The sequence below is a fragment of the Balearica regulorum genome, chromosome 7 (assembly GCF_011004875.1).
Source record: "Balearica regulorum gibbericeps isolate bBalReg1 chromosome 7, bBalReg1.pri, whole genome shotgun sequence".
NCBI classification, from domain to species: domain Eukaryota; kingdom Metazoa; phylum Chordata; class Aves; order Gruiformes; family Gruidae; genus Balearica; species Balearica regulorum.
This window is the reverse complement of record NC_046190.1, coordinates 38,306,271-38,330,441: the sequence shown is the minus strand read 5'-3', so window position 1 is coordinate 38,330,441 and position 24,171 is coordinate 38,306,271. Positions and strand designations below refer to the sequence as shown.

General features: G+C 39.1%; 1 protein-coding gene across 5 annotated transcripts in view; it reads left to right on the top strand.

The window, feature by feature from the left end:
* PCDH15 (protocadherin related 15) overlaps positions 1 to 24,171 on the top strand; it is an 872,980-nt gene that overhangs the window by 286,740 nt on the left and 562,069 nt on the right. For 2 of the 5 annotated variants that reach the window (XM_075759009.1, XM_075759006.1), the window contains exon 3: positions 742 to 850. The exons of the other annotated variants lie outside the window; for them this stretch is intronic. The gene's annotated coding sequence lies outside the window, so the exon portion shown is untranslated. The remainder of the gene's footprint in view (positions 1 to 741; positions 851 to 24,171) is intronic. 5 annotated transcript variants of the gene reach the window in all.

The window sequence follows — 24,171 nt, the reverse complement described above, 5'->3', positions numbered from 1 at the left end:
GTCTGTTTTATATACAAGCTTCTACATTCTAGTACCACATGCACAGGAAAGGCAATACATGTGATTATTAGATTTAAATGGATCGAACAGAGACTCCTTAGGTTCAAATGTTCATTTTTAATAATTTTATCTATTAGGGTGGTATCTAGAGATCCCCACTGAGACCAAGTGCTGAGCAAGCCTGTGGTAAAAGGCACTGCGGCAAAATTTGTGTCTTGTCAATACAAGCAAGTAGGAAAACTGTTTTTAAATGATCATGAATCATAAAGGCCTATAAGCAGATTACAATGGGTATAATATATTGGGAGCATATCACTGGTTTATGAGGCAAGGACTGTGAGACTTGAAGGAGTAATACAAAAAACCAGGGAAGCGGCAGAGAAGTAGCGCAATTGTTTAGCCACCTAATATTTTTCTGTAGTTTACATATGAAATGTGCATATTCTTCGTCTGTTTGTGAATAATTCAGAGTTTTAAGGCTATACAAAACTCTGTATTTTGCTTTTTAATGAAATTAATAGAGCCTTCTACTACTATTTTTTCATCTTTTGCACTATTCTTCATCTTGCACAGAATTTATCATTCCCAATGTATTTTTTTTCTCTCCCACTGAACTGAGGTTTTCATTATGCTATGGATATCTCAATTTCAACGACAGGGCTCTTGAAATATGTGCAGTATTCAGAAGTACTTGAATAATTATTACTCATTGTGGTTTGTTGGTTTTTTTCCTTTGAAAAGACTATGAGAACCTCCGAAATCTCCAGGACCATGAATTTCCATCTGCCTTCACTATAAGCAATAACATTCTACACTTCCTTGCAGAAAAGCAAGCTCCATCTGAGTGACGGTTAGTATTTTTATCCAACTGTTGTTTTTGAGAGACTGTTCCAGAAACATGTTCCTCTGATGAGTAAAAATCTATTTTTAATTTAATTGTAGATTCATTCAGAGTAGTAATTTTAATGGAGCCAACACAGTGAGCTTTCCACAATACGTGAACAATGAAATTATAAACCATGGTTGCTCTACTCTCATTTGTATTCTCCAGACCCAACATAAAGCTTACAGCTATGAAAGGTCTTCATATATTCAATGTGCCTTTCACTTTAATTTAGTAGGTGTTTTGTGTGTAGGGCTATTTGATCCTTGGATATTGGATTTAAACCACTTACAAATAAGAGGTTAGCAACAAAGCAATTTGCTAAGTTGTGAATAATAAATATTATTACAATACTAACAAAATTAAGTGATTTGTGACTACATGCAGTGTAGTAGAGTTAATGTATCATTCTATTTTCAATCACACTTACAATGTTCCAAATTTTCCACAATCACATATGAGAGAAACTTGGGAGGGTTTCGGTGCATAACAAATCAAATTTATGTGTTCAAATGATTGGCTCAACTTTTGGAGCCAAAAAGCTCCCGTTTTGCCACCTGAAACGTGGCCATTCAGCCTTCAACGAATCTTGTCTGAATGAAGAATGAGAGTGCCTGAAAGGAGGACCTCTATTTGGAAAATTCAGTATTTGTTGACTATTGGAACTTTGTATTAATTTGGATTATTTTAGACTGCAAAATAGTTCTGATTATTTAAAATACTATGTAGTCAGTGAGGAGGAAGAAAAAGAGCTTAACATGACTATTTGATTAAAAAGTCAGCTAGACATCATGAAATCAGTGCAGAAGATACCACGAGAGCAGAAGTCACTCTGATACCTGGGGATCATTGCAGACCCCTGCAGCGTAAGCCTTTGAAGATTAACTTGTGCATGTCATATTTAAGGTGTCAACACAAAATACAAAGTAAAGCTAATAACATTTTGAGATTGATGCTAGGCTAAGATAGCTTCATTTTATCTAATCTTTCTCAAAAGCTTTTAGGTGTAAACAAGATTAAACAGTTAATTTGACATTTTGAAAACAGTAATATTAAATTAGATGTATATTTGGATCCAATTGTGAGAAACTGAGTTTTAAAGGAATTACAAAGGACGTGAAAATGATTAGCAAATGTTACTACAGTATCACAGATGTTATATGATTACTCAGTAAAAAGTGTTCATATTTGCATTATGCTTACTTTTAGTAAAGAAAATCACTAAAAATTTGTGAAGAGAAACTGGCAAGTTTCAGAGCCAGAGGTTGGCATATGTCTGAGCACAGTGCAATAAAACAACTAAGAAACAAGAATTTATATTCTTTTCTAAAGCAGAAAACATGGAGTACATTTTGATAAGTACTTATATTCACAGTTACCTGAAAGCAGTAGTTCCCAGGTAGTTAGATGAAATAAGGTTATGAAATATTACTTAAAGGAGGTTAATTTTAGCTATTAATTTGATTTAAATAACAAGAATAGTATGACCTGTACACTTCTTTTCATGACAAACTGAGTGATGACTGCTTCCCAGTAGCACATGAATACTTTTCCTTTACTTTAGGATTGCTTCTTCATTTCTAATGAACGAAGGAGGAGGATGTCTGATAATTACTGCACTTCCGCATAGGGGATTGAATTTTATTGTTTTGAGGGGCTTATTACTGTTAAACTCTTGCTATCTTGGACCTACTTGTACATGAATAGGAGTTTGTGGGACTGTAGAGTTTGAAGAATTTGTATCTGGATACATTCTGTTGTATTGTTCGTTCTTTAGAAGAATGATGCCAAGGTAGCAGTGGGTAAGCAAACAATGTTGGATGAGCATTCCTGGGGTTTTCAGTTTGTAGGATGCTGAAATGTACTAAAAGGAAGGCTGGGCTGTTACTTTTCATCCTCCGATCCTATTTTTGGTGCATTACGTATCTGAAGTGGAGAATACCTTTCTCTCTGTCTTTAATTTTTTGTGCAGCTGTCATCAGGTTGGTACATATGCTTCAGAGATGTTGAAAACTCCCCTGCACATGAAGGTCATAAGAATTTTTGGACTGCTTTTTCAGGAGGATCAATTTGTGGAGCACCAGAACGCAGCAGTGATTAACTGCAACAGCAATGAAATGCAAAATGTGCTGAGAAAAGTTAAAAAGCCAGCTAACACATGGGTTACCGTAACTGGGGGATGCCAAATGTTTCTGGCAGGATCTGGTATAATGCATATATTAGTACTGCAATAATTAATTTCTGTTGATTTTTCAGTTCAAATGGGAGAAAACTAGTCTGTGTGCGTTTGTGTGTGGGGAGGGACCATAGAACAGCATATTTATCCACAAAGTCCAGGCACATTTAAAAGAAGTACCACTGGGTGTGCTCAGCAGTAGGCTTTGAACATGTGGGGAAAGTTTGCCTTAATAGGAACCTTTCCCCAGGTTCTCTGTCTGCTGCCTCTGTGTGAAACCAATTGAAGCTTAGCAGAGAAAGGTCACGTTAAGAGAAGCTGGGGAAAGCCTTTTCAGTTCATCAGCTGTGTAGGAATCAGAGATGCCTGCTGCGAAACACTACAGGTGTCAGTATCTGTGCCGCTGGGTCCAATGCACTAATTGCATAATGGCTCTTCAGGGCAATCTTCAAATGGATTGGGAATGCTGATTGCAGATTCTTTAGGTATTTGTATATAAACTACTGTAACTTTTAGTACGTGTGTGACCCAGAGAGGATCGAGTAGGGGAGGAACATAGCAGTGTACAAATGCAGGACATATTACTGCAAATATAATTTTTTTTCCCCTTTATCTGTGGTAGATAGGACAAGAAGTTGAACTGCAGGAGGAAAGTTTAATGTTAGATGGCGTGAAAAAACTTGTAACAGTAAAGACCAGAAAACACCAGAGTGGATTCTCATGCATCATTTTGGACTCTCCATCTGTAAGAATAAGTTTAATTACTACTCTTTCATGAAAGCAGAATGAACCTTGGAATATGTACTAGATCATCTGTTGAGATCCCTTTTGTCTGTGTTAAGAAGGTGTGTCTTCATACAAGGAACTCCTGGCTGGGCAATTGAATCAGTGCCTGGAGAGGGCTGGAGCTATAGAGATTCTTTTTCTTTGAAATCTCTCACTATCTTGATTTTTCTTTGAGAAATTCATAGCCGTATATGCTCCGAGTGGAGAAAAAGTTGCTCAGATATTACCAAGGATTCCGAATACGAAGGCAGAAGCCTGCAGGCATATGAACTGATATTCTCTGTTCAGACATGATGTTGAAGTTGAACTTTTGGAGGACAAGAGCTGCCATCAGCAAGGAAGTTTTCCACTTAATACGTGTCCCCTGGTAGCACTGTGTTGATAGGATAGGAATAACAGACTTCTAAGGAGCACAATGGAGAGGCGCGCACTTCAGATGCGTGTTCATGCTTGCAGGGCAGGGGATTCAAATTTCAATTAAGCATCTTAGCAGTTCTGGGTTACAACCAATGATGTATTCTAGCAAGACTAATATATTCAGTTTCTCTCTCAGAATGAATTTTGGAGTTTAGAAGAGGGCACAAAGAGCTCTGGAGAAATATGTCCACCATTACCTACCAAGGGAATTCCCATTCCGTTCCATGTTAGAGATCCTGTGCTTGTCATTCACAGTAACAAAAATGGCTACAATTCTCCACCCAATTCTGGCTCCAGTTCTCATTTTCACCCTGCTGGCCATAAAGCAAGAAATTCCTTCGGAGATGTTTTCCAGGATCCAGCTTTGCTGTAGGTGTGTGGTCTGCAGAAGGACTCCTCACTCCCTGTTTTCCCAGCTGGCGGCATCTCCTCCTCCAGAACTTCTGGCATGTGTTCCTTATATCAGACATTGCAGTAGAAGGCTGTGGGTTTTGTATTCTCACCAAGTACTCAGAGTTACTTTAAGTCCCTGCAGTAGGAGTAGCTAAATGGAGAATAAATTGCAAGCCCTGCAGCTGGTGTTTTGTGCAATAAGGTAAGCACCCTTGAGCTTCAGTGGCTGGCTGCCTGATCCTCCTTTTGGCCCCCTAGAAACACTCTGAATTAGATGTAGGTTGTCAGGTGTTTGTGTGTTCAGTGCAAGGCTCGCTCTTCTGGGCCCCACATCACAGTCACCTGCGAGAGTGCCTGCATCTGGTGTGTTTGGCAGCCCAGCCCAGCTCTGCTGTTGGCTTCCCTCCATGCTGGGACTCCACAGGGGAGGCTCAGCTGTTTGGCAAACTGTCGAGCGCGGAGGAGCTGGGCCCGGCGCGTGCCCTCCTGTAGCAGGAGGGAGATGCAGCCCTCCCCAGCTGCTAGGCGTGCTGCAGTCCCCCTTCATCATGGGGGTGCGATGAATTTGAGGTGAAAGGATGCAATTGTTTTGAGACCCAGCATGTAATCAAACCCAAAGAACAAAGGAAGTGGTGAGGGTGCCTGGCCTCACCCTGTGGCCTCGTGGTAGCAGCAGGAGTCCGCTAATAGAGAGGCTTTCCAAGGCAGATTTATTTTTGATCGTGTATTTTCGTTGGATGTTGGTAGTTCATGTATTTATATTTAGTTACATTTTACTTGATAAAGTTTTTCAGTTATTTATTTATTGCAGTTGTTATAAAGTTTTGTATTTGTTTATATTCTTTCTCCCATTAAATTGCAAAATAAGGTTTGGATAGATGCGTTACATGTATATTATTCAAATCATGAAGTGCTGGTAGCAGCACACTCCCTTTTATATTTTACAAGGAAGCAAGCAATTAAGTTTTACCCAGTTTTTCAATGATGTGAGCTGTTACGAATATCTTTTGAGGCTTGGACAAAAAGAAAAGAGGATTCTCACCTTTGGGCTTTCTTTTCTTCCTCCTGTCATTTTTCTGATTGTTAGAAGCTACTTTTTTTTCTATTAATTTTTTCTGCCTATAGCTGAAAAATATTCAGTCTCTTGATTTTCATGAACAGCTGGTGCATAGCTAGGACTTCTTGTCAGGCTTTAAAAAGAAAAAGAATCCTTATCTTCAGGATGTTTGTTTTCTTGCTGGTGACTCAGAGGAATAGTCCCTGCTTAGGCCTTTTTCTCTTACACGTTTGATTACTCCTGTAATAGGCATGTAAGAGGTGGTCAGAGAATGACCTTGCTACAGAGCTACGTGTTAAACTACAGTCTTAAGCATCTGTAGTATTGTAAGCAGTGTGACTTAAATCTCCATAGGTCGAGAGCTGATTTTACAGCAGGCTTTCTGCTAGTTATTGCCACCTTTTCCCAGCAGGAAGGGTCTCTTAACATCAAACATGGTAGCTGTATTCCTACCAGAAGGCAGCCAGAAACATGGCATGTTTCTCTGCTGGATAATAGTATGGATCGGATTTTCTGAGCCCCTAGCTCTGTATGCGTTGGCCACTTGTGTAGGGGAGGATCAAGTGAGTGAAGAGATTGATGAGGAGAACCTAACTTTAACAGTATGTGTTTTTTGGAGGGTTCTGCGGGCAGATGGCTTGTAGTGGTTGGAACATTGAGTTCCTTTAGTCCCAGGGAGGACCTTTCAGTTTAGCCTCATCTGAAAGCAGTCTGGTTTGTACGTTGTGAGATTGGTGTGCGCTGCGAGCGGAAGCACGGTGAGTGGATGCGCTCCAGATCTGAACTAAAATACATCCAGTGTTGCGCTGCTCAGATTAACTAGGTTATGCTGAAGGAGAAAGGTGTTCATTGAGTTTTAAATCCGATCTGATTCAGATTAAATCATGGTAAACTTCCTGGGCATAGGAAGTAAGCGGAAAGGCAACAGGCAAAAAACCCCAAGAAATCAGCCATGGAGTACTGTTCTGCACAAGCTGAGCAATGTGAACCTAAGTTTTATGAAACACTGTGGCATTAGTGGGAATATTTCCATCTCTGAAGCTAAAAATTTTGACAGGTTTTGCACAATGAAAGGAAAAGTACTCACTCTCTTTAGCATCAAGTCTTTAAACAGGAACTAGTTAGCCAGTACAGTACTAGCCAATAGTACAGCCAATACTTCCTGTATAAATAAATAATTAAAATAATTCCCGTTGAAGCTATTCCTGTTGAAGCTGTATCTTTTTTTTTTTCTTCTCTAACAGACTTCTGAGAAATTACTAATATTCTCTGCTCTTTTCAAAGTTTACATTAGGAACAGTCCAAGATATTGCAGGAGGATGTACCTCAATTGAAAATATTGATTTTTTTTAAATTTTTTTTCTTTCATGCTTTTAACAGCCATTTCCTTTTCTTAATGCTAGAACTAAGCGGAAGGAGAAAGTTTTTAAGGGAAAGGGTTTATGTGTTTTAGGTTGGTTGTTTTTGGAGGGGTTTTTTTGTTTGTTTTTTATTTTAAGTTGCCCAGCATTTCTAGGTATTCCAAAATCACTGAAGGATATTCTCCCATGTGGACATGACATTGCTGTGAAACTGACAGGGGCAGTGGCTGGAGTGATTGCCTCAGTTATCATGGAAGTTACAGTTGATTTATTAAATGTACCCATTTTCCTTTATGCAGTCTGTGCTTATGTTATTTTACTAGACAAGTTCTTCCTCATTTTTTGTGGCTTTACGTCCCCTTCGAGATGCAGTTCCTGAATTCCATGTGGAAATTGTCAGGTAGCATCTGGTTAAATGAAGCTCACAAGTGTGTTCTGTCAGTTTTCATTTTAGTAACTTAATATGTGAGGAAGTCAGGCTTTTGTATGGGTGATAGTATACAGATTTTTTTTTCTGTCTTACACAGATTCATATAAGAAGCCGAGCCCATCTCTGGCATGGCTTCTGACTTTAGGGGAGAGATTTTACATTTTAATAGTTTTCATTTTGATCTGATGCGTTCAGAAATTGGTGAATACAAAGGGAATGTGTCTGGGCTCTACTAGCCATTCTAGAAAACAATGGATTTTAGTGTCACGCTACAAACTCACAGATTGTTATATGAAAAATTAATAGTTTTGTGCTGAGTTACTAGGCATCACACTGTATGATAATAAATACTAAAGTATTTGGTATTCTGAGGAAGACTTTCACCAGAGTATCTTCTACAGTCTTAATTCAACAAAAAGCTTAACTGTGTTTAAATCTTCAGGATTTAATGGGTCCTCTCAGGACTATCTGCATACTGAAACTAATAACATTTTGGTGTTTGATCTTGGCCTGCTTTTAAATCAGGGTACCTCATACAAGGTACCTTTATGAAATAATTCAATTATTTGTACCCAATAAAGTATTCTACTAAGCTTAGAAAGGATTCTATGTAAAGCAAATACACAGTACTAAGTATCATAAAAAAAAACCCAGAATGGCATGTAAATATTATTTAATAAAGAAGATACATGGCTCAAATTGCATCAAATATGGGATTAAATTCTACAGTTGTTTGAGGTAAACCATATTACTCAGACCAAGCCCAGCTGTGTCAGACCAAGGTGGTGTGAGTGAAGTAGCTAGTGCTGCTCGTGGTTTGAAGTGGGATTCTGCATCCCCTGTGGAGCTTGTGCTCCTGTTCACATAGCCGTGCTCGCTCACACTCTGATGGGGCACGTGGTGCTTCAGTTACCCAGTTACTGCTTCCGTAATAAAGGGGGGAGATTTCGTATGAGAATGAAGAACTGCTAGGTGATGTCCTTCACCTTGCTATGATGACAGAGCCTGATTGTGTATAATTCCTACATTTACCTAGAGCCCTCCATTGTTTTAGGTGGCTTTGTGTAGCAGATCTGACAAATATTTGAGAAAATAGATTTACTTACGGAATCACAGAATCGCTGAGGTTGGCAGGTGCCTCTAGACAAGTCTCGTGCAACCCCCCTGCTCAAGCAGGGTCACCTGCAGCAGGTTACTCCGGGTCATGTCCAGTTGGGTTTTGAGCATCTTTAAGGATGGGACTCCACAACCAGTCTGGGCAATCCTTTCCAGTGTTCAGTCATCCTTACAGCAAAAGCTTTTATTCTTCTGTTTAGTCATACTTGCTTGTATTTTAATTTGTGGCCATCGCCTCTTGTCCTTGCATGACAGACATTTTGAAAAGATATGTACAAACATACATGTAGCATGTGTTTTAGAGGTGCAGGAACTTGAGGTGCTTTTGACTCTGAAATTTTTAGTAATGATACTGTAAAAAAGATTTTATTTTTCTAAGATCTGTTTGGGCTTTTTTTGTTATGTTGGGGTGGATTTTGCTACAAAACACTCTAATCAAAACTATTTCAACTTGGATGTAACTTTGTGCTGCTTATAATCAAAGGGCTCTCTTAGCCTATTTAATGCATTAAGTCCATTAGTGGCTTCCGATGGTAAGTTCTAAGAGTGCAGTTTTTGTTCTTTCTCTAGTATTCTGTACCCCAGCCTGCTTTTAAATGTGTTCAGTGCTATACACAGTGTTTTAAGAATGTGACAAAGGCATTAATTTCTTAAATGAAAAGGGAAATAAATACAAGGACAATTTGTGCTTTTCAGCCATTTGCGTTGTGTATGTGCATGTATGCTTGCGGTGAGTGCTGTAACCTATTTGTGTATGTCTGGGCACAGCTGATGGTCGGTAGGAGCAAGGAGCAAATTTTCTCCTCTGTGAACATATTTTGCAATCCCATGGGTGCGTTATGGATTGTTCTTCCCCTGCTGTTCATTGTTGGCATTAGACATTCTCAGTTGAGACCAGTGCAGTTTGCCAGTTCTACATCGGTCTTTGTAATCCTGCCCTACATCCGTATCACAGATGTGAGTAATAACATCACGACTGAAGGTACCCGTGGTATGAGCGCTTAAGGAATGGCTCTGAGCGGACTGAAGGATATTTGGCACTGGTCCACCTAGGTAAGATGAGTTAAGTCACTAAGCAAAGAATTTTTGATGTCAGCCTGAATTTTAGCTTCTGATCCTCGTGTTTTAACAAAATTGTTAATTTCAATGATTTTTCAATTTATTTTTTGTGTGGAATATTTTCAGCTTTACAAATACTGTGTAGCTCTGAGATTAGCCTGAGATACTGTCAGATCTTGTCAAATGCCATCCTTTATAACTGCAAAATAGGCTAATCATTCTTTTAACACTTAATCAACCCTTTTCAGTGGAATGCATAGTAAAAAGGTCGTGGAAAAAGGTGCTTTTGCTGATTTATTTGAAAGACGTTTGGAATGGTTCAGTGTCATCTCACGGAGACATAAGCTTGCGTGGGTATCTGGTATGTTGAATAAGGCCCACTGACAGCTGCATAAAGTGTCACAGAAATGTCAGAACTGAAAATGTTTGTTAGCATCAGGGCTGCACAGCAGGAGATCCAATTTTTAGTACTCAATGCCTGCAGAAAGAAGAGACGCGGATCAGAAATCCATCAAAGCTTTCTCTTCTCTAGTCTTGAGAATCTAAAAATATTAAATAGGCCTGGCCTGTCTGATCTCTGCTTACTCTTCCAGAGAAGACAATAACCCAATTCTCTAATACCAAAACACCAGTAAAGTAGAATTCCATTCAGATCTGATGAGGAATGGTTTTCCTGTTTTCTAGTTCTTATTATAACTAAGAACATATTCTTACCAAAGTTAACATCACCGCTTATTAACATTATAGATTGTTAGTGGTATAGATGCAATGTAAATGATGTTATTTACCTGAATGCTTAGAGTTCCCAAGGCACATCTATGAAAACGGAAGAGAACAATACTCTTTAGGTAATGTCTCACGGTATATTCATTGATGCCTCCGTGTTCCCATTAAGTGGAGAGTTTCAGTTGAAAGTGCGCTGTAAATGGTATGATCACATTATATAAATGTTTTATAGATGGGATTGTCAATACATGGGGAAAAAAGTAATCTCTTTTTTTTTTTTTTTTTTTTAAGTGTCTTGGGTTAGTTTAAACAGTGAAAGATTAGGGACTTGTAGAATAACTTAGTTAGGAAGGGACCTCTGGAGGGGACCGAGTCCAGTCCCTGCCTGAAGCAGATTTGATTAAATCAGGTTGCTAGGGACTTCACCAGTTGAGTGTGGAACAGCTCTGTAAAGGCCTGAGTTAACCTGGTCTGTCTTGAAGCAAATCCAGGAGTACTCATTCTTCTTACCGCAGAACTGTGGGAGGTGGCTCACAGATGACAAGTGCTGAGAAGTGTCAGAGGACAGTGATATGTAGCCCCACCGCAGCTGCACACTGAGAGGACGTGCTTAATTACCTTTGGAAACACTTCAGAGCCTGCACACCTGCTGCTTCAGCTCAGGCCAGGCACATGCAGTATAAGCCAGGCAGTTTCCATGGCCCAAACTCAGACACCACAGGAAATTCTGTATAAGCTCTGTTAACTTTCTAGACAATATACATTCTCAGCTTTGCTGGAGGCAGTGGCAACTTCTTCTTAGTTTCCTTTGTGTTTTTGAATGATAACTATTGACCACTACCTATCTATAAGACTTTCTGTCTTTTGACGATTTCATGTAGAAATCTCTACTTTCCAGTCTTTCCAAAGTCTTCACTCTTTATCTAGATTCATTCATTTTGGAATGAATATACTTTATTTTGCTCTTGGTAGGTAAATGCCCAGTGAGTTTGAAGTGAAACAGTAGTTGGGGAAAAAATTGCAGTAAAGGAAAACACGACTGATCACTTCTGGTGAAATTGAGAACAGAAATAGGCACTGTGTGGGTCATGGTTGCTGGTGCAGTTAAGGACTGTTGGTGATGTCATATGACAGGGCTATAAGATAAACCAGGGAGAGTGGTTTTAACTTGGAAGAGGTGATTTGATCTTTATTGCTAGTTCAAATGTTTAAATTATTGTCATGGTTTAACCCGGCAAGCAGATAAAACACCACCACAGCTGTTTGTTCACTCCTCCCTCCTCCCCTTCCCACAGGATGGGGAGACAATCGAAAAGAAAAAAGGTAACACTTGTGGGTTGAGACAAAGACAATTTAATAGGACACACACGGAAGAGGAAGAGAAGAAGAATAATAATGATAAAAGATTATACAAAACAAGTGATGCACAGCACAACTGCTTACCACCCAGTGCCTATGCTCAGCCAGTTCCTGAGCCGTGCCACCTCCCAGCCAACCCCTCAGTTATATACGTCATATGGTATGGAATATCCCTTTGGGCAGTTGGGGTCAGCTGTCCTGGCTGGGTCCCCTCCCAGCTTCTCGGGCACCCCCAGCCTACTTGCTGGTGGGGCAGTATGAGAAGCGGAAGAGCCCTTGACTGCTGGGCAACAACTAACATCTCAGTGTGTTATCAACAGTATTCTCATCCTAAATCCAAACCACAGCACTGTACCCACTGCTAGGAAGAAAATTAACTATATTCCAACCGAAACCAGGACAATTGTACAGAATTTACAGTACTAATGCTTATTTTTATTAAATTTCTCTGATGTAGAATGCTCAGCTCTAGACAGCAATATCCTGGGCTTGTAGTTTACCTAAGTACAATTTCCTATGTACTTAACAATTCAAGTGCACTCTTAAGCTTAACAAGTAAAATTTTGAATCTTGAGGTACCCAAGATGATGAGTAAAATATTGCTTAGAATATTCACTTAATGATTTTGTATAACCTGGATCATTTAATACATGTGCTCAGTTTTGTTGTAGTTAAGTACTGTAGTACAGAGTTTCTCAAGAAAAATGAAGCCTATACCTTCAAAAAATGATTGCACTAAAGTAAATAACTGATTTAAAATGTAAGTCTATACCTGTCAGAGAGACTTTCATCCCACTGTAAACCTAGATGCCAACCTTTTCCAGCATAGTACTAGCACATAGCCTTCCAGGCACAACTGAAGTGCATAGGGACATCTGTTTACCCATTTTAGCACATACAGAAAGAGCACAGAGTATTAATTCGTGAAGCAAAACTATTTGGCTGAAGCAGAAAAACTCAAATCTATCTCCCTGTTTTCTGTGCTTATGTTTTCATCTTTTTATCTCATGGTTCTTTGGTTCCACATTGTTAATGTTGGAGAACATACTTTCTGCTTTACACAAAGTGCTGTCATGTTGCAGCAGTTGTGGATATGCAATTCTCATTTTTTGGCAATCATAGATGATGTATGAATTAATCTAATTTGGAATGTGTATCAAATAAGGACTTACTAAATCTCACTCTGCGTATTTTAAAGAACTACCAGCATCAACAGAGAAAACCAGTGTAAACAGTTTTCTTTCCTTGGCTATCTTGAGTATAAGAGGCTTAAATATATCTCCATCTTTTAGCGTCAGCTATTTCTGGTTATGTGAGAACTACTTTTGCATTTGTTTTCCAGTAGTCTGTTAAAGGTGTGCTCATTGTCACATTCAGTAATGGATAAAACGTGGACAGGGTATTGAGAATACTCAGTGTACAGAATCAGTTGGATTTTTCTGCCCATGCTTGAGTCCACTGCTGTCGTCTTCTCTATTAACTCCACTGAATTTAGAGAGATGACTTGAGACGTGAGGTGCTGCTCGGTTTGAGAAGAGCTTTGGCAGAACTTGTTCTTCTGTAAATGCTGCGGTTGAGATTTTAGACAGTCCAGTACTTAGTCAGCAGCAGCAATGGAGCAGTACTAGCTTATGTAGGCAGAATTGAGTTTGCTATGGTAATGTTATACAGAGGATGACAGAGGTTTTTGTTATTTACGTTATTTCAGTTGTTGGGAGATGCATGTGTGTGTGATGTAAAGACTCAAAAGACAATTCTCAGATGCTGTGTTACTTCGGGCATGTGTTTATCATATTTACTGGCTGTGCTGTAAGAAAGTATATGACTAACACATTAAGACTTCATCTATCCATCTAAATTTGACTTACTGGCGTTAAAGCGAAAATTTGTTTCCTCGTGCTTTTGAAATGACGTGACAGTGTCCCCTGGTGGTGAGACGGATGGAGTTCTGCTAGATTTGCAGCTTTTCTCGCTTTAATTTTTTTTTTTTTAATTTTAATTGGAATTATTAATTTTATGTGGCATACCTAGAAAGAAAAAGGCTATACTTTAATCGCTAGTAATGATTTATAGAATAATGTTATAGTATGGATATCTTCTATATTTGTGTGGATGATATGTGCCTAGTACTCCTGTAATTATCAAGACATACGGTTGTTCTACCTAAAAACACATGGCACTTCACATGCAGAGATGGAAAGAAGGATGTTGCACTTCTTGAATAAACAATGTGTTCCTGTGCTCTGCGGGAGGTGTAGTATAATAAATGATTTCACAGCGCATTCCTAATTAGCTTGCAATGACAGTACGGCATGGAAATTCACATAGTCACTCAGTTATTGGATCAAACTGAAACAACCCTGGTGGTAGGGCTTCCAGGCACCCACATTGCACCATTCCTGATATGTGCTGCAGCCACTGTGCTGCCTAGTCTCTCTCACTCATTTGCTTTCTCTCAGTAGTCTTACAAATCTGATTTTTTTGTGTTGCACGCTGGAATATCTTCAGTGTAATTAGTAGAAAATACCCTCATCTACAGTAGCCTAATGACTCATATGTAGGGCAGGGACAAGCTTCTTAAAGACATTTCAAGTAACATTCTTCTGCATATGTATTGTACACCAGTGGTGCATCTGCACAGATGAAGTTTCAGAAGAGCGAATGCTGTAACTTCTTGTAGTACTACCTAATCTACGTGGTAGATTTCGCTATAACTTTGTTTCTGAAGCTGTGTTCGCTGTATGTCTGTTCAAAACAAGACAGAACAGCTTTAAACTTGGCTAGACTGAATTTTTAATTAACCAAGAGATGGATCCTGTGAAGTAGCATTTCAAAGACAGCTGTTACAGTTGATGACCACATCAAATGTGGATATGCAACAGAAGCTGGGAATCTTATTTATTAAGGTGCATGAATCCTACTAAAGAGAAGTGTCACTCTTGTCATGTGAACAGGTGACTGTATTTATGTTTATATTTGTTTACGAACTATTGAGATTGAAGCCAGGAAATATTGGCAAACTTATTGCATAATAGAGCATTAAAGGATCAAAGTATAACCTTCTGGCACTAAGAGCTATTAATCTATTAAACGGGAGTGGAGGCTCATTATTTTTTCCCATATGTGTGTGTGTGTGCTAGAGAGCGCTGCAAGCCAGAGTCTTATCTCCAAGTGCCCTTGACCTGTAGGGCTCAGCATTAGGTCTCAACATCTAATGCACTCTCCATTTTACTGTAAGTATGGGTTTAACTCTAAAGATTAAGGAATTTAAACTGATTCACTGTGTCAAGGTATAAATGACTGCTTGTAGAAAGGAGCGCTATTTTGAATATTAATAACAGAATTCAGGTAATCCAGATACCAAGAAAAACAGAAAGTAGATTTTAAAGCACATAATGAAACTAACATGCAGATTTTCAATGGAACAATGATCCTTTTACTTTGGCAAGGGTTTTTCATTGAAACTCTTAGGGAGAAGGTTTGAGCGTTTTATGTTTTCAATGATAACTGCATTTTTGTAAGCTAATATTATGAGGGAAAGGTTCAACAACCACTCCAGATCTTTGAGTTTTCTGCAAATAAAAACAGTTCCTGATTACATGTGTAACTCGTATTGAAGTCTAACCCCTCTTAAATCGATGTAAAACCAGTGCATCAGAATTGACTTTATCTCAATTTTCACTATTATGTCTAGCCCTATTCTTCCCTTACTGTAGCAGTGGGCTTTGATACTGGTTTTGCTTAGATTATATATGGAAAATATGGGATAAATGTTGAGGCTGCAGTATCTAGGCACAGCATTTTGGGAAGGTCAGAGTTTCAGGCTTGGCTGGCTCTGTGTGGGCAGACTTTTGCAGATAAAGAAGTCAGCTGCCACTCTGTGTGCATATAGGAAGTGTTTTTTCTCTGTTGAAGATGTGGAGTGTGGATGTAACCTGGCATTCCAGATGTGAGCATTTGTCTAGATAGTAGCCTTTGCATGCATGGCTAATGGAGTTTCATCAAAATTCTACTGAAAAATCTCCCTTCTGTAATTACGTTGTGGGCAAAATCCCAGATGGGACAGTAGCTGTTGTTGGATAATTATGTACTTGTTGTGAAACACCAAAAAAGGAAGGCAGTTCACTAGCAGTGACATTCCCTGCGAAATTGACTGAAATGCAAAATGAACTTTAGGAAAAAAAAAAGTGTCAGGCAACTTAGAGGTGTGTGCTGTCTAGGCCTGATGCTCTGTTTGGAACATCTTCCCCATTAGGTTGAATTTGTTATTTGAAAATCAGAGGGGAAAAGACCTAAACCTCTTAGGACTGGAAGTAGCTGAAGTCAAGATCTACTAGATATCACTAGAAAATCAGGACTTTTTATAGTGAGAATTAAAGCTCAGGCTGAGAGTTAACAGGTTGAAGATGGCTGGTTCTCTGACATGAGCTACTCATTAGCAACATCTGTTGGTTGAGGGAAAGGGCACGTTTTACTTCATTTGCACCTTATACCTATCTCTACTGTACCTGTACTTGCTGAGGAATTCAAAGTAAAATATGTTCTCTGTTTTCATCTCCACTTTTTTTTTTTGCTCTCTCTGCAGTCAAGTCTTAGAGGAAAATTAGCCTATCCTGTTAGGATCCCCTGCTGCCTGCCATGGGAGCTTGTCCTTTCTGGCAGTGCCCTGTTCTTCCCTCTCTAGGCCCAGCACAGTGGTTAACTTTGGCGGTATATTTGGACTTTTCACCCACCGAATGCTGGGTTGTTTTTCAACTTCAAGGGAAAACCTCAGAGTTGAAGTGATATTTGTTGGAATTAAGGAAGCTATTGTAGTTATTGTCTGGGAATTTTTCAGATCACGGCTGCTATAAATGACTCCATAAATCCGGTAAGGGAATTTTCAAAAATGGATAGAGAAATGGATTTCTCACAGCAAAATGATTTGGGGGCCTAACTGCCTTTTCTACCTTAGAAAATGTTCCCCTTAATTTTCAGCTACACTGAATTGTTGAGAAATGTTGTGTTTAGCTATTACACAGCTTCTGTCTTGGAAGAAGCGATAGCATTTTTTATCTGAACAGTGTCTCACCCAACTAAGGATGAGTGCGGTTGTGGTTTGGGTATTTCAACAGCTTGATTTTTTCTGTACAAAAATAGAAAATGTCTGATATGGAAATGTTGCTTACAAACACAGCTAGTCTGATTTATGAGTTTTCTGAACATCTATTTATTCTGCTAAGAAAACATGCCAATTAGCTGTAGTGACAGAAAATATTTTAAGCCATAATGAAACAAACCATACACACTGGTGGCTTGACGTATGTTTTCTAATTTCTTATAAATAACAAACACACTTCCCCTGTGGTTAGAGAACTGCCAGAGGTCAAATCTACGTACAGGTTCCACATTTGGCCATTTAAAGTGCAGTGAGACAAATGAAAATGGTGGAATGGGATCCCAAATATCAGGGCACTGAGAATCCGTATGGGATTTTGTTTACCTCTCTCATCCCTAAAATTTCACGTTCAGGTAGTGAAACTTCCTCCATTCCCTCCCTGATTCTTGTTAGCCAATCCTTTCATTTTGGAAGAAAACCAGTGTGAACATTTTAACAATTTCAACACCAATTCACCACTTTCCCCCTCTTGCATCACATCATTTGATTTTCACAAATTCCGTGATCCTACATAATTTCTGTTGGATTTCTAATAATATCTTATTTGTGAGTATATGAAAGTAAGACAACTTGGAGAAAAGACGTCAGGCTGTCATCCGCACTGCATAAGGCATTGGTTATGCGTAAACACAGCATTATTGCAGCCCAAAGACTGAGAGCCTCACAGTCCTACTGGGCAACTTTCAGGGTGAGAACTTGAGGAGGGATTCAGCAGAGGTACTGGTATGAAATATTAGTAGCCTGCTTTACCTGAGGCTGGTCAGGCGTCTATGTGTCTCAGAAGTTCTCCTTAAGTTTGATCAAGGTGCGGTATCACCTACCAGCTGTCAGAGGTCTGGCAGCTGTTAGAGTTCGGTACTGCTGCAGCAGGATCCTTTTGCTCCTGTTGTGCCTTGCATGCCATCTGCTCGTAGCCTTGCCAGCTGAATAAACTAACTTTCCACCTGCTTTATGCTATCAGTGTCATGCAAAACAAGTAGATCGCATATAGAAGCTTGCTCTGTCTGCGGTAGTAATTATAATTTATTTCAGCTCACTCAGTGTATGAAGACATTCTAATATCATAATTGTAGGGAAAGCAAAGCAGCACGGATTAACTGAAATTAAAGGAATTGTTAATCAGAGTAATAAATTTCCTAAATTCTAGAATAAAGGTAACATAGTTTAGATAACAGATTATGGATACATAATAATCAGGTAATTCCCTCCCTATCAGGTATTGTTTGATTTATGGGAAGTTGGTGGAGAAAATAAGTTTTAAATAGATAATTTGTCTCAGGTTTCATTGCAAAGCTGTAAATCCTGAAGAAATGAGTAGAATATCAGTACCCAGAGCAATATCTTAACTGCCTGTGTGACACCCTCACCCATACAGCAAGGTTCTTGTGAGAGAGAAACATAGAGTAATAGTAATGAAGATGGCGGCGGGGGGAAGCTTTTAGAGTATACCAGGTCTCAGCACTAATAATGTGACAATGTCTGCATTTTATGCGCATAACTTCATAAAGAGCACAGTAATGTTCATTTATTTCTCTGAAGTGGTTCAAAACACAGCCAATAGATACTAAGATGAAAATTGCTTTGGCGAAGAGGAGTATATTATTGCTTTCAGATATCTTTTAAAATCAGAACCTCAAAAGTTAATCATGGTTAACAAAGAATCTAAACATTAATGCCATCACCTGAATAATTGACTTTTGACATATAGATATTTTAGAAGATTAATTGTGATGTTCGGCCAACATAAATATTCTGTGCCAAAACCAGCATGCAGTTAAAATGGAAAATAATTAAACGATCAATATGTGATCCAGAAATGCCTCATGTTTTATTTTTAATCTTGCAAATGGTTCATATGAATTCAGCTGAACAGCAGAATTGCTTCAAGAGACATTCCGTGGTGTGCCCCTACAATTCCAGGCAATGGCTGGGGTTTTAGTTGGAAAGGTAGAGGGAGAAACCACTGAGAAATCAGCTGCACTTTTTCAGTGAACGAGGAAAATAAACCTACAAAATAAATTAATGTATAAAATAAAATCATCGATAGTTTTGAGGTAACCCTACATCAAACTGATTTAAATATATTCCTAAATTCTGGAACTTGGAGCAGTGGATTAAACATACGTACATAGAGTATTCAAAGGTTTGATTTCTAGTAATGAAAGCATAGATATTTAATAAATTAGCATAGCTTTTTAAGTGACTTTTTCTTGGAGGCATAATAGTTAAGCAACACACACATTTTTTTCTTATTAATTTAAACTGTCTTCAAATGACTGGATTACATATATGATTGTACACATTGTCAATGCTGGTGACCCTTTGTTCTCATTGCTGTCATTTGATCTGGTGTTTTTGTTCACCTTCAGGCATGCCTCAAGGGCTGCTTGTGAAATATATATGAATTAAACTGATCAGACCAAGTTTCTGACAAAGAAACCGATATTGTGGAAATGTTAAATCTTGTCTAGCAGAATCATAGAATCATTTTGGTTGGAAAAGACCTCTAAGATCATTGAGTCCAACCATAAACCCCACACTGCCAAGCCCACCACTAAACCATGTCCCCAGGCACCACATCTACACGTCTTTTAAATACCTCCAGGGACGGTGAGTCCACCACTTCCCTGGGCAGCCTGTCCAGTGCTTGACAACCCTTCGGGTGAAGAAAATTTTCCCTAATACCCAATCTAAACCTCCCCTGGTGCAACTTGAGGCCATTTCCTCTTGTCCTATTGCTTGTTACATGGGAATAGAGACCTATGATTTCTTTGTGAACAAGAAAAAACACTTCTGTTTTCTTTTAGGTTGTGTATGTGTATTTTAACAGTATTGTGGGTTTTGTCCAAATCAGTGGATGAAGTGACCGGATTAACTTCACTTACCTGCAGCATCATATTAGTTTCCATTATAGCAATACCACCAAGCTAGGTGCCTTCTCCCAGTTTGCTTTTTGCAGCTACAGTAAGTCGGATTAGATGTTTCATATTTGGTAGCATGTTGAGCCATAGTGATATTCTGTCTAGTTGGTTTGCTTTGGAGTTATAACAGCTTCAAAGCTGGAAGCACGCCTAAATTTTCCTCTGTGCATGTGTCTATACCTTTTTGCCTGTATCCTGTTCTCAGTGTTCTTCCATTAGGCTTTTGAGTATTTTATTTATTTGAAGTTTGTGAAAGAAACACCTGTGTGGACTATTTTCTCATTATCAGTGAAAGCCTTGTAGAGTTTCAGTACTGCAAGCGTGTTTTTTGGAGGCTTTTTTGGTATTAATCTCCCCTGTTTTGGCCAATGTTATTACATTGCTGCTGCCTTTCAAAGAAAAGTAGCATTACTTTTTCATAGAAAATGTACCATTAAATTGCAGATGTCATGGATGAAAGCACTGTAACTGCAAGAAAAGAGATTTGACATGCAAATATGTTAGGATCTAATTCTATTCTTGCTGAAGTCAATGGTAGTTGTAAAATTAACTTCAAATGGGAACGGGAGCAAGCTCACGATGCTGAAGTTAAAAATGTAAAGACCTTGCCATTTAATCAGAAATGCATACTATTCTTCTGGAGCCAGTTAGATTTACAAAGTAGCATTGCTTAAAAGTTACTAGTTCCAATTATTGGTGTAATGCAGTTCAATACAGTATTGCAGAGGAGTCACCTTCTCCTGTTGTAAAGGCAGCAGAGACCTGTTCCTGACGAGCAGTGAGCACTCCCCACTGCCTCGGTGTTACAGGGACCCAAGGTGGTCCCCTTTAGCGGTGTCAGCGGGGTTCCAGTCCTGCTGTTGGCCACTCAGCACCTTTAATCATTTCCTAGAGGAACCAAATGTAAAGGTGGTTGACTGGTTTACAACAGAATCTCTGGTTGTATTTCACAGCTGCTTCCTGATGATACTTTTGGCTTATGGCTGCATAAAGCAAAGTGTTAACATCTTTTTTTACAGTTGACTTTTCTTCTTAATGGATTATTTTGAAGCAGGTGCTTAGATCACTACGCAGTGTGTGTTCCTTATGCAGGTGCACATAAGTCATCTTTATGTATAAATACAGAGGGATTTCTTTTGTGTATTGTAGCTTGTTTGGGACTGGATTTCTGCATGTATTAGTTTAACTTAAATAGTAAATAAGTAGAAGTATGAAGCTGTGCTGTTGCACTCTGGTGCATGTCAATGCAGCCATTGTTTGGGAAAATGGTGTTATCAAAGCTTTAAGAAGCAGTAGCAATAAAAAAAAAAAGTTGAGCTTTTAATTGAAAGGTGTTTTTTAGGAAAGCTCTGTGCAAGTTTAGCACAGTGTTTGTACTGTAGATATTACTTTGTGAGGGTGCAAAATACTTTCGCTTACAGAGGGTATTCGAATCAAGTGAAGTCAGTCGGATTTGGGGGTAAATCCTCATACCTCACGCAAGGCCTTGCACATGCAAAGTAATGACACTGCTCTTTTAAAGCTGCTGAGCTTTTACTGAAGCCTTTATTCCTGAAAACCTCACTTGGACAAACTTCCAAAAACAGTTTTAAACCTGCAGTGTATTTACTACCAGAGACAGATAGGGTTTTCTTTGCCAAGAAAGTTAAGCATTGCTTCTCAAAGCACTGATAAAATGTGCCGACATCCTTTGAAAGAGCTGAGATATACACTCTGAGACCTAAGATATACATTCTTCCTCTGCTTTCAACCTCCTTTTCTCCTTAACAATCCTTTCATTAAATTCTCCTCAACAGCCCGATATATCCTCTGCATTCATGGCAAGATACAGGAGGCTTCTAGGAGACACGGTTTGATTTGTCTCTCTTGGGTACGCCGTATTAAAGCTGGGGCTGTTGCTGCAATGTGCTGGGCACTTCTTCTGAAACACAATATTGTTAAGGATGTCAGCTGCTCTTAGGTAATATATTTCACTTCCATTTATATATGTAAGAACCTTTGTGTGTTTAAGTTTCTCTAAATTTTGTCTTAGGTCTCTTCCATTAAGTGAGCAGTATTTTAAATTTTTGTTATAAATTATTTCTTTTATTGTATTTTTTGTTTTCACTCCCTTGAAAGGTACCTATTTGGTGGGGGGAAAAAAAAAATCTTCCAGAAGTAATATGGGTTTAGCTACAAGTTAAAAAATGTGGGTTTGTTGAATTACAGATACGCATTTTGTACCGGCATAACCAGATTGGTTGATTTGGAGTTCACCTTCGTGGAGAAACGATCCAAAGGCTGTCACATGAGTAGGTGGTGTGAATTTTCACCTTCCGCGTTCAGGCGTGACTGCGAAATATTTCTGTTTGCCTTTGCATACCATGGCACTTCCATTTTCATAAAAATACGAGCCTGTTCTTCCCAGAGGTGAATCATGGACAGGTAGCAAAAGCCTTGCTGAAGAAACTTGATTTGTCGTGGCACTGTGTGAAAGCCCCTGCGGTGGCAGAGCCAGACCATGGAGGAGGGAGGTGCTGGGTGGTGATGTTTCCTTCTGCGGTTCAGAGCAGCGCATCCATTTTGAACTATAGAAAATAGGGACAGTAACTGTGATAGTATTGAGTATTAATGAATAGGGTTCTCTTTGCTGCAGCTGAAAGCCTGTTAAATTCATTCCCAGTTTTGTCAACAGTGTGTGTGTGATCTGTTGGCACACGGTATAGAAAATTAATGACCATCTCTATACATACTAACTTGTAAGGTCCTGGTTAAAGAAGAGTTTTGGTAAATTACAGTTTCCTCAGGGGGGAAATAAATAAGAGTTGCTTCACAAAATTAAACTCATTATGGACATTTCAAATTATTCCCAAAGTGTGCTTGGAATTTCTATTTCAAAATGGCTTGCTTACTTGCTAGAACAGATAAAATTTTCAGATTCATAAAGCTGCCACTAAATGTTAAAATGCACTTTTGAAGGAATATAGGCTAAAGAAACTTTTGATGGGATCTCAAACAGGCAGCGTTTTTGAATGTCACGGATGATCAAGAACATGATAACAGTGAGTTTTTCATTTTAAGATTATGAGAATTTCTCTATGTTTTTTTTTATACCTAAGTGAAAAGAGATTTGACTGAGCCTTGAAATGTGTCACATATAATTCAGCATTATTTTTATACTTGTCTCTTTAAATTGCTTCCCTCCTTTGTTCTTTGTGTGAAAGAAGGATATAGATCTGCAACAGGTTTTCCCCACTGCTAGTGAACCAACCTCCATTTGCTCTCTCTAGCCACTTTAAGTGTCTGTGATTTCAGAGGTGTCTGTTTAGCTGCTCTTAAGTGAGTGTTTACAATACAAATAATTAAATTCTTCCTAACAAGCATCACTCATGAAAGCTAATTTTAGTGTTACGGCATTTGGTTGTTGCTGTCAGTAACAAATGCTTTTTAGGAGAATGAAGGAAAATATACTCATTCACAGCAAAACAACAGAAAGTATTTTTTAATAATACGAGCAGGAGCTTGGGGTTGGTAGTTATCACCATCTGTCAGGAACAGCCCCGGCACAGAGCCCCAGAGAAGGGCTGTGCCCCGTGTGAAGGAAAACGTCTGAGTTCCACCTGCCTTCCTGGGCAAGGACCATGGCACCTCTCATGCAGTATGGCAACACGCTGGTTCACCTGAGGGAAAACAGCTCCTGAATGTCTTTTCTCAGCACCAGGGTCGGGGCTTTTATTCCCCCTCTGCAGTGCACTGGGGAGAAGAGGGCTTCCTGCCACAGCTCAGGACACCTGTAGACTTCAAGAAGCCATTTTAGCACACATGGTTGACTTGAGATAGATTTTTTTTTTTGTGTGTGTGTGTGTGTGCACCCTGCCTTTCATAGCAGGAAAGGTGACAGATTTGCTGTGAAGGCTTGCTGCCATCCCAGAGCTCTAGAATCCCAAGGAATCTGTCTGGTAAGCTTTTGACTGGCTTGCTCCTCTGGGAAGAGGGTGATGCAATGTTTTTGTGTGAACTGAAAAGGAGCTTGTCCTGAGCAAGATGGTTTTTGCTTTGTATCTATCCAATTTGAAGTGACACTTCCAAATCTTTCTCTCTCTGTGAAAACAAAATGTAGTTGACTGGAGAATTTTGTTTTAAGCTGTCAGAGGGTGCATGGCTTGAATTCTTACACCCTACTTGCTCTCATAGCCTCTGCAGAATCCTCTGCAGTACTGTTTTTTCTACCAAGCCACCTCTATTACACAAGTAAACTATGGTTACTTGATATCTCCTGGGTATATCAACATTAGGGGCATCACCTCTTAGTATTTCTAGAAGAATGTTGGCTAAAATAACTGTAGCAAA